The 11,097-nt window shown below is 43.4% G+C and overlaps 1 non-coding gene across 1 annotated transcript; it reads left to right on the forward strand.

The window, feature by feature from the left end:
• Positions 1 to 4,521: 4,521 nt before the first annotated feature.
• LOC113613403 (small nucleolar RNA SNORD104) lies at positions 4,522 to 4,591 on the forward strand. The gene has a single exon (XR_003430244.1). It is a non-coding gene; the product is annotated as a small nucleolar RNA SNORD104 (small nucleolar RNA).
• Positions 4,592 to 11,097: the final 6,506 nt, after the last annotated feature.

An 11,097-nucleotide genomic window follows, 5' to 3' on the forward strand; every position in this document is an offset into this window, starting at 1 on the left:
AAAATTAGTGACACCTCATTTTACTCAATTTCAAGTAACTAGTAGTTTTATATTCTAAAACATAATGTCTGTAATATTTTGGAATTCTGAACAAATATAAAGTTTTCATAAGCACAAAGCTATCTGGTCTGCTGGATTTGGTACCTTTAAATTTGTTTAAATTGCATTTTTACAAATATGATTTGATGATGTCAGAATAGATTTGTAAAGGGGCAGGTAAGGAAAGAGGAGGAAGGTGAAGAATGAATAAATTGGGAGGATGAAGAAAGCTAACAATGATATTGTAACCATGAGAGTTTACCAGCAATTTTTCATAAGTGTTCCATTCGAAACATGGAGCAGATATGCATTATCCTACCCATTTTGCAGATGGGAACATCGTAGTGGGAGTGCCTATCTGGCTCTCCTTGGATTTTCGCAGATGCCACACATACTGCTTCACATGCCAGGGAGGGAGGAGTAAAAGTGAACAGGAGAGGGCTGCAGATGGGCTTGAGGTGAACACAGAAGGCTGCTGGCACTGGGCCAGCAGGGGACAAAGCCAGGACAGCTGCTCACTGGCTGCCAGCACAGCTGGGGCAACTACCACCGGCCTCCTGGGCAGGCCTGCCTGTGTGCTCCCGGTTCACCTTTCAGACCTGGCTCCAGCTGGCTCTCCGTGACATCCTGAGCCCCTCTGTCCAGTGCTCCTGTCGCCTAAGTGCCCAGAGACCCCTCCCTCTCTGCTCCCGCCTCCTGCTTCCAATTTTTCACCTCTGAGGCAGCAAGGCAGGACTCTGCGATACAGGTTTTATATGATGGTTGAGTGACTATTCTCTGGCCCGCTCCTGCCAGCGACCTGGCTGCCCCTGGTCTCTGAGCCGGGTCAGTGCACGGCCTGGAGGGATCCCCAGTGACGCTAGGACCGGACCCATGGCCTCGGCTTGCTGAGGGTCGGTGACCTTTCTGGCGGTGACCAGGTTGTCAGAACAATGTCACAGGCCAGTGGGAAAGTGCTGAGAGTTGTGGGCGTTGGCGAAGCAGGCTCCTTGCCTGGAAGACTGATGGCTGTCTGTCCTCATCTCAGCTACCATGATGGTTGTTGACTTTGAATGAACAAATTGAAGTTGAGGCATCTTTTTTTTAAATTTATTGTTTCATTGAAGTATAATTGATTTACAATGTTGTGTTAATTTCTGCTATACAGCAAAGTGACTCAGTTATACACATATATATGTTCTTTTTTATATTCTTTTCCATTATGGTTTACCCCAGGATATTGAATATAGTTCCCTGTGCTCTACAGTAGGACCTTTTGTTTATCAATTCTATGTATAATAGTTTGCATCTACTAAACCCAAACCCCCGGTCCATCCCTCCCCCGTTCTCCCTCCCCCTTGGTAACCACCAGTCTGTTCTCCATGCCTGTGAGTCTATTTCTCTTTGGCAGATGGGTTCATCTGTGCCATATTTTAGATTCCACATGCAAGTGTATCATACGATATTTGTCTTTCTCTTTCTGACTTACTTCACTTAGTATGATAATCTTCAGTTGCAGCCATGTTGCTGCAGATGGCATTATTTCGTTCTTTTTTGTGGCTGAGTAGTATTCCATTGTATCTATGGACCACATCTTCTTCATCTACTCATCTGTTGATGAACATTTAGGTTGTTTCTATGTCTTGACTGCTGCTATGAACATAGGGGTGCATGTATCTTTTTGAATTATAGTTTTGTCCAGATATAAAGGCATCTTAAATTAACCAATCACGTTCCCCAGGTCATTTTCTCAAGGAAAGGGTTGAACCCAAAGAAGGGTGTGTACTTTGGGGAAGGGTCACAAATGTGCGCTGCTCTTGGTTTTTCCCTCTATTTTTCTCTTCCCTCTGTGACCTGTGACCTTACACCTAACCTATCATCTTTCATTTATATTTACTTTTCTATGTATATATGTAATTGAATATGCAATCACACTCTCATAATATATTTATAAGTACTATTTTACTTACACAAATATGTGTCGAGGTGAGTGCCCGGAACTGGTACAGATAGGAGGTCTCTGCTCCTGGGAGAATGTGGTCTGGTTGGACAATGGCTATGCGTACACAAATATCCCATCCGCAGACAGGATGCAATAAATATCATAAAAGGAACACAAGGACATTGCTATTGGAGTGTAGGTGAGAGTGAGCCCAGTTGCAGACGGAGAGATCGGGCATGCTCAGGAGGTACGAGAGCTGGTCCAGGAACTGGGATGGACTGAGGGACCGAGGCGGCATGGCCTTGCGTTCTTTTGCAAGTGGATACTCCACAAATTCCAGGTAGAAAGAGCAGCCTGCGTGAGAATGTGGAGACAGTAAATGACAAGAAGCCTCGTTTTCATTGATTGATTCATCTGGCAGATGGTTATTGAGTGTTTACTGTGCACCAGGCATGGTTCTAGGTGCAGGGGATCCAGGAATAAACTAAGCACACAAAGTCCCCGCTCTCATTGAGCTTACATTCTAGGGGCAGGAGAGACAGCAGGTAAAACTACAACACACCAGGTGGTGTGAGACCCTGCAAGGGAAATTAAAGCAGGATAAAGGGGCAAGTGTTATTTGAAAGAGGGCCGTTGGGAAAGCCCTTCTGACAAAACCTTGATGGAGGTGCAAGAGACCGCTGTGTGGATTTCAGGAGATGAGGCCCCCCAGGCAGGGGAATAGCACATGCAAAGGGCCTGTGGAGGGAATAGACTGGGTGTGCCTGAAGAGTATAGATGAAAACCATGTAGCAAGTCTTTGAGGAGGTGACTTATAGATGAGGTTGAAGGGAGTGTTGGGACCAGATCCCGTGGGGCTTTGTGTCTCATAACAAGGACTTTGCATTTTATTCTGAGCATTTTGAGCAGAGCACAGACATGCTGTCACATTTCTAAAGGACCCCTCTAGCCGCTGAGCAGAGAATAGACTATAAAAGATGCCAAAGCTACGCTGAGCTCAGCGTTGTACGGTGTACCTTTCCCTGGAGTGCGGTGTGCAGATATTGTACCTAAGGAATTAATGTATTTCTCCAGGAAATGAACCTGAAGTACGTAATTTGGAATTAGACCATGGCGGTTCTACCTAGAGGGCCAGGCTCAAATCGTTAGACTCTATTTGCGGACAGTGAAGAGCCGTTGGAAGATTTAAGCACATAAGGGATATGATTGTTGTTTAGCTTATGAAATCTATAAGGGAACTCAGGGCTCAGACGCTGGGACTGGAGGGATGTGGGTCCTGCTTCCACCAGTCACTAGCTCTGAAATCTTGGACAACCATCGTTTCATCATCTGTAGTTTATTCATCTGCTCCTCTCCTCTCTATACTGCAAAGGGTTATTACAAAGATGATGTGACAGGAAAACATGCAAAAGCCTCCAGTGAACTATGACACAGAGACCATGACGAGAATGATGATGATGATGGTGGTGATGGTGGTGATGATGAGTTGAAAAGGGGAACCTGGATGAAGACTTATTGAGGAGCTTCTGCCACTTTCCAGGTGAACCATGGAGTGAGCTTGAGTGGAGGTGGTGGGAGTGGAAACAGGAAGGAAAGTGTCCAAGATGTTGCGAAGGAAGAATCTACAGCTCTTGGCGGGATGGGCAGTAAATAGTCTGTAAGTGCTACATTTAGGGTTCAAACGCTGGCCAATCCAACCCCGCTGTATCCCGCAGCCTGTGTGGAGACTTGTGAGCTCTCATGCAGAGGTTACAGTTGCTGCTATGGGCTCCCTGCAACGATGGGCAGAGGGAGAGGTGTGGAGGGTCAAAGGCTGGCCTGGTTCAGGAAGAAGCAGTAGAAGAGATCCTGCTACAGGAGACATAGAAATAACTGTCAAAGAGGAAAGAAACCAAATGACAATTGTAGCTGGGGAGGGGGGGCGAGGAAAGGCTGTACAGAAGGCCTTTTTGAAGTAAGATATGTAACAGCCTGCATCTGAGGACTGAGAAAGTGAGAAAGAATCAAATGTCTGGGGGTGGTTTCACTTCAAAGACAGGAAGCAGGATGAGAGGTACCAAAAATTGGGCGGTTGACAAAGGGAAGTAGTTTTAGGAGAGGAGATGCTAAGTTTGGGCATTTTCAGCTTACGGTGCCATCAGGAAGGACAGCGAGAGTCTCTTGTAGGCGGCTGGACACACAGCGTGATGGTACCCAGTACTTACTGAGTTTAGCTGAATTGCCCGTAGGCAAGTCAGGATTTAAAATCGGAGACGAAGATTTAGATGGAGGTGTAGCACGAATGAAAGGTCTTGAGAAGCTGGGGAGAGGGGAGAGTGCCAAAAATAGAGACTTGAAGGTATGCACAGGTGAGGGATGGGAGGACGAAGGGAGATGCAAAGGTGATGCAGAATCAGACAGAGAGAAAGGCCGAGAACACAGAAGACAAGCGAATTATTCTTAAAAGGATATAGTGGTCGAGCGACTGTGAAGTGGTGAAGGTGAGGTGGGGTGTGTCCTGGGCTGGGGCAGGTCTGTCCCCTCTTTCGGGGCCTGGGAACCGGGTGGAGGGTGGGCGGCTGGCGGTGATGACATCTGAATTAAAGCACATGTTAGACTGCTGACGCGGGTGATGCGAACTGGAGTCTGAGCCGGGCTGCTGGAAAAAAAAAAAAAAAAAAAAAAAAAGGATATACTGGTCAAAAGTGTCTAAGATCAAAGAAGGGCTGAGAAGAAAGAGCCAACTCGCTGAATTTGAATTTGGGAGAGACGTGGGGGGAAAGCGGGGGGAGACAGAAAGAAAGGGGGACGAGGGAAGAGGACCTAGAGGAGAAGCAGGAAGAGAAAGGACATCGTGGGGGACTTTGAGAGGCGAGGGCTCATCTGCAGGTGGAGGTGCAAATTCCCTACAGGGCCCTGTGTCTCTGGCCTCCTCCTGGTGCATTTGGCCTGAAGCAATAATAAATGATGGTTAAACAGCTCGTGACTAAATGTTGCTTTTAAGGTAAACTGACATAAACAAATATTGATTTCTGACCAGAAAACGAAAACCTCAGCATCATGAATTTACCTTTCCTTCATCTTTGTGGCCACATTCGTGGCTGACAATTCCCAGGACTTGCTAACTGACCGGTTTTTCTGGGCCGTTCAGCTTCAACGACTCCAATCACTCTCCTCGTCCTTCACAGCTTTCATGAATCAAGCTTCTTGACATCTCCTGGTTATCTGGACCCACAGATCCCTTCTTTCCAGAAATGGGGCATCTTGTTTTCATTATCAGCTGGTTTACGGAGGCACTGACTTCTGAGCAGAACACATCCATGCTCACTCACTTTGCGTTTATTTGAAATCCACAAACTCTCCTGCTAAAGACCAAGAACATCTTAGAGTCTTTTGTAGTCTGAAACCTTGGAATCATAGCCATGTTACAATAAAGAACATACAGTTTCCCCTTTAGTTATGTGAGGTCTTTTAGGGTTACTCTCCCCTGTCCTATGTTTCATAACCCTAAAAATCCTTCATTTTCAGAGACTCTGGCATATCCTAAGTATTCTGAGGATGAATTTAATGTGTATTTTAAACATGAGTTCCTTTTACTCAGTTGTAGTCCCTTAAGGGTTCCTGAGACCAAGTCCTTATTTCTATCTACACAGTTTTGAAAGAAAGCGACACATTCCTTTCATAGCTGAGTGAAAAGGACAAACAACAGCAATGAAGAAGTACTTGGCTCACCTGCCAAACCACAGCATTTTTTTCCTTAAACTAATGCAAGTACTTTGAGATGGGTGATTCATCCAGGCCCTCAGGGTACCAGGTAATCACACAATATGTGCACTCCAGCGCTGAAGGTGCTGCACAATTTCCAATCCCATCCTTCCAATCCCTTACCCTCACCCCCAAGCCTGGTGAGGATCTCCACAAAGTGTCTAGGAATGATCTGTCCTTGCCTTACACTGTTCATACCCATCAGTGATGCTGACAGCAGTATCTCACTCCTGCTGGATGAGAGGAGGGGGACCCTCCATCCTCTCACGGGCTGGCACAGACCTTGCCTCTCTCCTCAGCCCACGCGCCTGTCAACACATCTGAGGACAATTCTCAGGCCACAGGTGAATTGTGTTCCTTCCTCCTGGATGACAGCTTCTGTCAGCTCCCTGGTGGCAGGGTCTCTACTGTCTTCTCTCTTCCTCGGGGCTGAAAGATGGGGATGAGACGTCCCTGCCTGGGTGGGATTCCGACCTCACAGGCAAACCATTTTTTACCTGTTGAACCATATTTGAGGTGCTGTGTGGCTCTCCATTAGAAAAAGGAGAAATTCGTTGCTTCCGAAATGATTTATTTGCAAAACTTTCTCTCATCTCTATATATGGAGTAGAGAATACTTTAAATTTACACACACAAAATAGAGAAATGGGGCTTCCCTGGTGGTGCAGTGGTTGAGAGTCCGCCTGCCGATGCAGGGGACACGGGTTCGTGCCCCGGTCCGGGAAGATCCCACATGCCGCGGAGCGGCTGGGTCCGTGAGCCATGGCCGCTGAGCCTGCGCGTCCGGAGCCTGTGCTCCGCAACGGGAGAGGCCACAACAGTGAGAGGCCCGCGTACCGCAAAAAAAAAAAAAAAGAGAGAGAAATGAAGCAATTTTCCATGGGAAAAAAGACACTTTTCATTTGAAACATTCAGATAATTAAAGCCAAAATATGTATGTGGGGAGGAAAGGGCACACTTGAATTACAAGGATAATTGCCCCGATTCACTACTTTACTTTGTATGTGTAGACACAAAAGTGTACAGTATTTAAAGTATCCGTTATCCTCAGAAATGAAACCCAAGCCTTTGTGAACTCATTTTATGTTAAGAAGCAGTGTCCAGAAACACTGGAACTGTGCCAGCACCATTGTTTGCCGTGCATTTGAGTGTCACTGAAGTCAGAGAGAAATTTGTTTCAAGGATAAGGTACCGTGTTTTCACGATAGGGCTTTCACCCGCGAGCGTGGGAAGGTGGAGGTTTCCCGCTCTTCATGACAAGCCCTTTCGCTCTGTCTTGAGGGAAGAAAGAAGTACATTAAGCGACAAAGCTGTACCTGAAAAACTTAACTTTCAAAGGCTGCAGCATTTCAGTTTGTAGAATATTAGCCTTTATCTTTGACTCTGTATAAGAGCTAGGCGACTTGGTAATCACAGTCACACTGATAAGGATTATATCTACAATGGAATCTTAAGAGTGTCTCAGCAAAGATTGTTGTAACCTCGAACTTGCTTAAAGAATCCTGGAAAAAAATGCTCTGGGTGGGGGAAAAAGGGGGTTACTGTTTAGTTTGGAAAGGGAAGGCAAACTGGGGGGAAGGGGAACCAATTCTTTAAACATTTCTTTGTTCAAAAGATGATTTTGTTAAGAAAAGCAAGGAATAAGAGAACAAGTCTTTTTGCAAATAAGAATCAATCCAACAGAACAGGGTAAACTATTCATAAAATAGATAAAGATAGTTTTATGTTGGAATTCTTACTACAGTTCACGGCGGAGGGGGGAGGGGAAGGATGAAAATAATCTTTTTCTTTTTTCCTGTATGAGAAATCGTTTATTTCTTAAATCACTTTTCTGGGGGGAGCGGGGTCAGGTTCTGAACTAAGTTTATTATGTAGCTTGTTTCCTTTTTTAAAAATTAATTTTTATTGGAGTAGAGTTGATTTACAGAAAATAATCTTCTTTTAGAGGACCACTTACTCCCTACAAGGATAAGATTTCACCCTCCAATGCTTTTCTTTTTACTTCCTTTTTAAACTTTTAGATATTTATTTCCAACAGTTAAAAATTAATAACCATTTCTCACTACTGAGTAGGGGCTCCTGGAAACAGAAGAAAAACCAGCATTCTCTAGGGCCATGCTGAATGTGGGCTGCAGAACCAAGACTTTGACTTGGCCAGGCAGACCCAAAGACAGAGGTGTTGGAAGCCAAGCAAGTGCCTGTTCTGAGTGCAGGGGTTAAATGTGTGGTTTTGGATCCAGCTAACTGGCTTTTAATCCAGGTGCTCTCATCACTAACTCTAAGCGGGGCAGTTTACTTGGCCTCCTATATCTCATTTCTCTGCCTATTAAATGAGAAAACTAGAACGCTCCCCAGAGGTTGTTATGCGAATTACATAGGCCCATATATGCCAGCTGCTTAGAACCATGTCTCACCCAACATAAGTACTCCACAAATGTCACTACTTATTAGTTTATACTTACCCAGGTGAAGGTTTGACTGTGTGATGGGCTGGATGTGTTGGGCTAACATCCAGTCCACGATGTGCCATGTGCCCCAGATTCCATCATGGTTCAGCTAAGTTTTTAGTTTAACTGGCATCCCATGCTAGGAGCCATCTCTGTGGGCAGGCAGACATCTAAATATTTGTATAAGAAAATAACTACTGAAGGCAGAGACTGGAGGCAGAGACCCCACCGGGAAAATGTTACAGTGGTTTAGGTTTTCTTTGATAGAGGCTGGATTGCAGAAGACTGAAAGGGAAGGAGTGTTGAATGTAAGATGATTGTGAGAAGAAATAAAACAATGACTTCAAGGTTTCCTGCCTGGGTTTCCAGGAGTATGATTGTACCAATTAGCACAATAAGAAGTGTGTAATTTCCAAATTAAGCTGACAGCTCAGTTTTTCTTTCATTTATCCCTAAGCAGCTACTCTTCACTTTTCCTGCAATGAATGTGCCAACTTTCATCACTTTTTTCTTAACATTCAGAGCCTGATTCACAACATTTCAGCATATGGCTGTGCTTTGTGTCAGATACAAACTCCCTCAGCTTTGTTCCCACAATTTCCCGCTTTTCATCCATGCTTTTATGGGTTCCCTGTGTGGCTCCATCATTTTTCTTTTTTTTTTTTGAGACATGGAGGGAAAAAAGTCATTCTTGCACAAGATTAGCACTTTCACGTATACCGCTGTTTCTCATGAGCCCCTGCTTCATAAATTTTTAAAAAGAGTGCTTCATCATTTTAATCATTTATTTACTATAGCATTAATTCTTCCCCTTCACTGGCTTACAAAAATCAGAATACAGGCAAGTGAAAATCTTTTCTAATCCAAAAAACATCTTTCAGGGCTTCCCTGGTGGCGCAGTGGTTGAGAGTCCGCCTGCCGATGCAGGGGACACGGGTTCGTGCCCCGGTCCGGGAAGATCCCACGTGCCGCGGAGCGGCTGGGCCCGTGAGCCATGGCCGCTGAGCCTGCGCGTCCGGAGCCTGTGCTCCGCAACGGGAGAGGCCACAACAGTGAGAGGCCCGCGTACCGCAAAAAAACCCCAAAAACATCTTTCAGCACAATCTTACTACACCCCGAGCTTCCTCCTTTTTGCATCCTCCCATTTAGCAATGAACTTATTGACAAAAAAAGTCTATGTTTCCTCTTCTACTTCCTTGGTTCTCATTCACTTATGATTCCGTTTTAAAAAGTTTTTTTGTATAAATGCATATGGCATACGCACCAAAAAGGGCACAAACCATCATTGTATACCCAGTGAGTGAACACACTCTAGTAACAGCCTGGGTCACGAAATAGGTTACCATCTTCTCAGAAGCTCCTCTCATATTCCCTTCCCTTTTCTTCAAAAGAAATTGGCTATTTTGACTTCCAACATCCTGGATTAATTTTACATATTTTAAATTTTTATGTACATGAAATATTACAGTATATGCAGCCTTCTGTATCTGACTTCTTTCCCTCAAAACCAGGTTTATGAGATTCACCTGTTTCTTGAATGTATGAGCTGTTCAGTCATTTTCATTGCTGGATAGTATTCCGTCATGTGAATATACCACTAGTTTTTAATCCATTCTACTATTTATGGGCAATTAGATTGTTTCCAGTTTTAAGCTATTGCTGCTATGAGCATTCTTTTGGTGCATATATGTACACATTTCTATTAGATGTATTTAGAAAAGGAATTTCTGTGTCAAAGGTTACACATATGATCAATGCAAAGCAGTTTTCCAGAATGATTTTACCAATTTACACACTCATCAGCAATGGATGAATGTTCAGTTGCTCTCATACTTGCTGACACTTAGTATTGTCCGTACTTTTTATTTAATTTTAGCCATTCAAGTAGGTGTCAGGCAATATCTCAATGTGTGTTGTTTTCCTCTTTTAAATTCAAATATGTTGAGGTACAATCTGCCTACAATAAAATGTACCCATTTTAGGCTCCATGTGTTTGAACATGTGTACACCTGTGTAGCCACCATCTAATCAAGATATAGAATATTTCCATTACCCCAGAGTTTGTTGCCCCCTTGCAGTGAATGCTTCTCATTTTGGATACCAGGCAACCACTGATCAGCTTTCTGTCTCTATAAAGTAGTTTTGCCTCTCCAATTATTTAACAAAATAAAACCAAATAGTATATACCCATTTGTGGCTTCTTTTGTGAACAAAAGTACATTGATTTTGAGATTAATGCAGGTTGTGTGTATCAATACTTTATTGCTTTTTTTTGCTGAGTAGTATTCAAGGATAGGAATAAACTGTATTTTGTTTATTCATCTGTTGATGGGAATTTGAGTAACTTCCACTTTTTGACAATTATGAATAAGGCTTCCATCAGTATTCATGTCCAAGTGTTGGTGTAGACATAAGATTTTATTTTTCTTGGGTAAATGCCTAATTGTGGAATTTATGGTATGAGTGTGTATTTAACTTTATAAAAAGTCACCAAAATATTTTCAAAAGTGATTGTATCATCTTGCATTCCCACCAGCAGTGTATGAGAGTTCCTGTTCTATTTCATTGTTTTAGCTGTATCTCACAGTCCAATTTCCAAATATTTGGAGATTCTCCAGATATCTTTTGGTTATTGATTTCGAATACACTTGCCAACATTTGGTGTTGCCAGTCTTTAATTTTAGCTATTCTAGAGGATGTATACTAGTATCGTGTTGTTTTAATTTTTATTTCTTTCAATGATGTTTTTTTCATATGCTTATTTTCCATATCTTCTTTGGTGAATCATTAGTGAAACCTGTCCCTTTAAAAAAATCAGGTTATCTTCTTATTGTTGAGTTGTAAGAGTTGTTTACACACTCTGAATACAAGTCTTTCAACAGGCATATGTCTTGCCTATGTTTTCCCCAGTCTGTGTTATGCATTTTTGTATTCTTAACCATGCAT

This window comes from Aethalodelphis obliquidens, unplaced genomic scaffold (genome assembly GCF_003676395.1).
Source record: "Aethalodelphis obliquidens isolate GAN/ISIS:26980383/991018 unplaced genomic scaffold, ASM367639v1 scaffold3, whole genome shotgun sequence".
In the NCBI taxonomy this organism is placed as follows: Eukaryota; Metazoa; Chordata; class Mammalia; order Artiodactyla; family Delphinidae; genus Aethalodelphis; species Aethalodelphis obliquidens.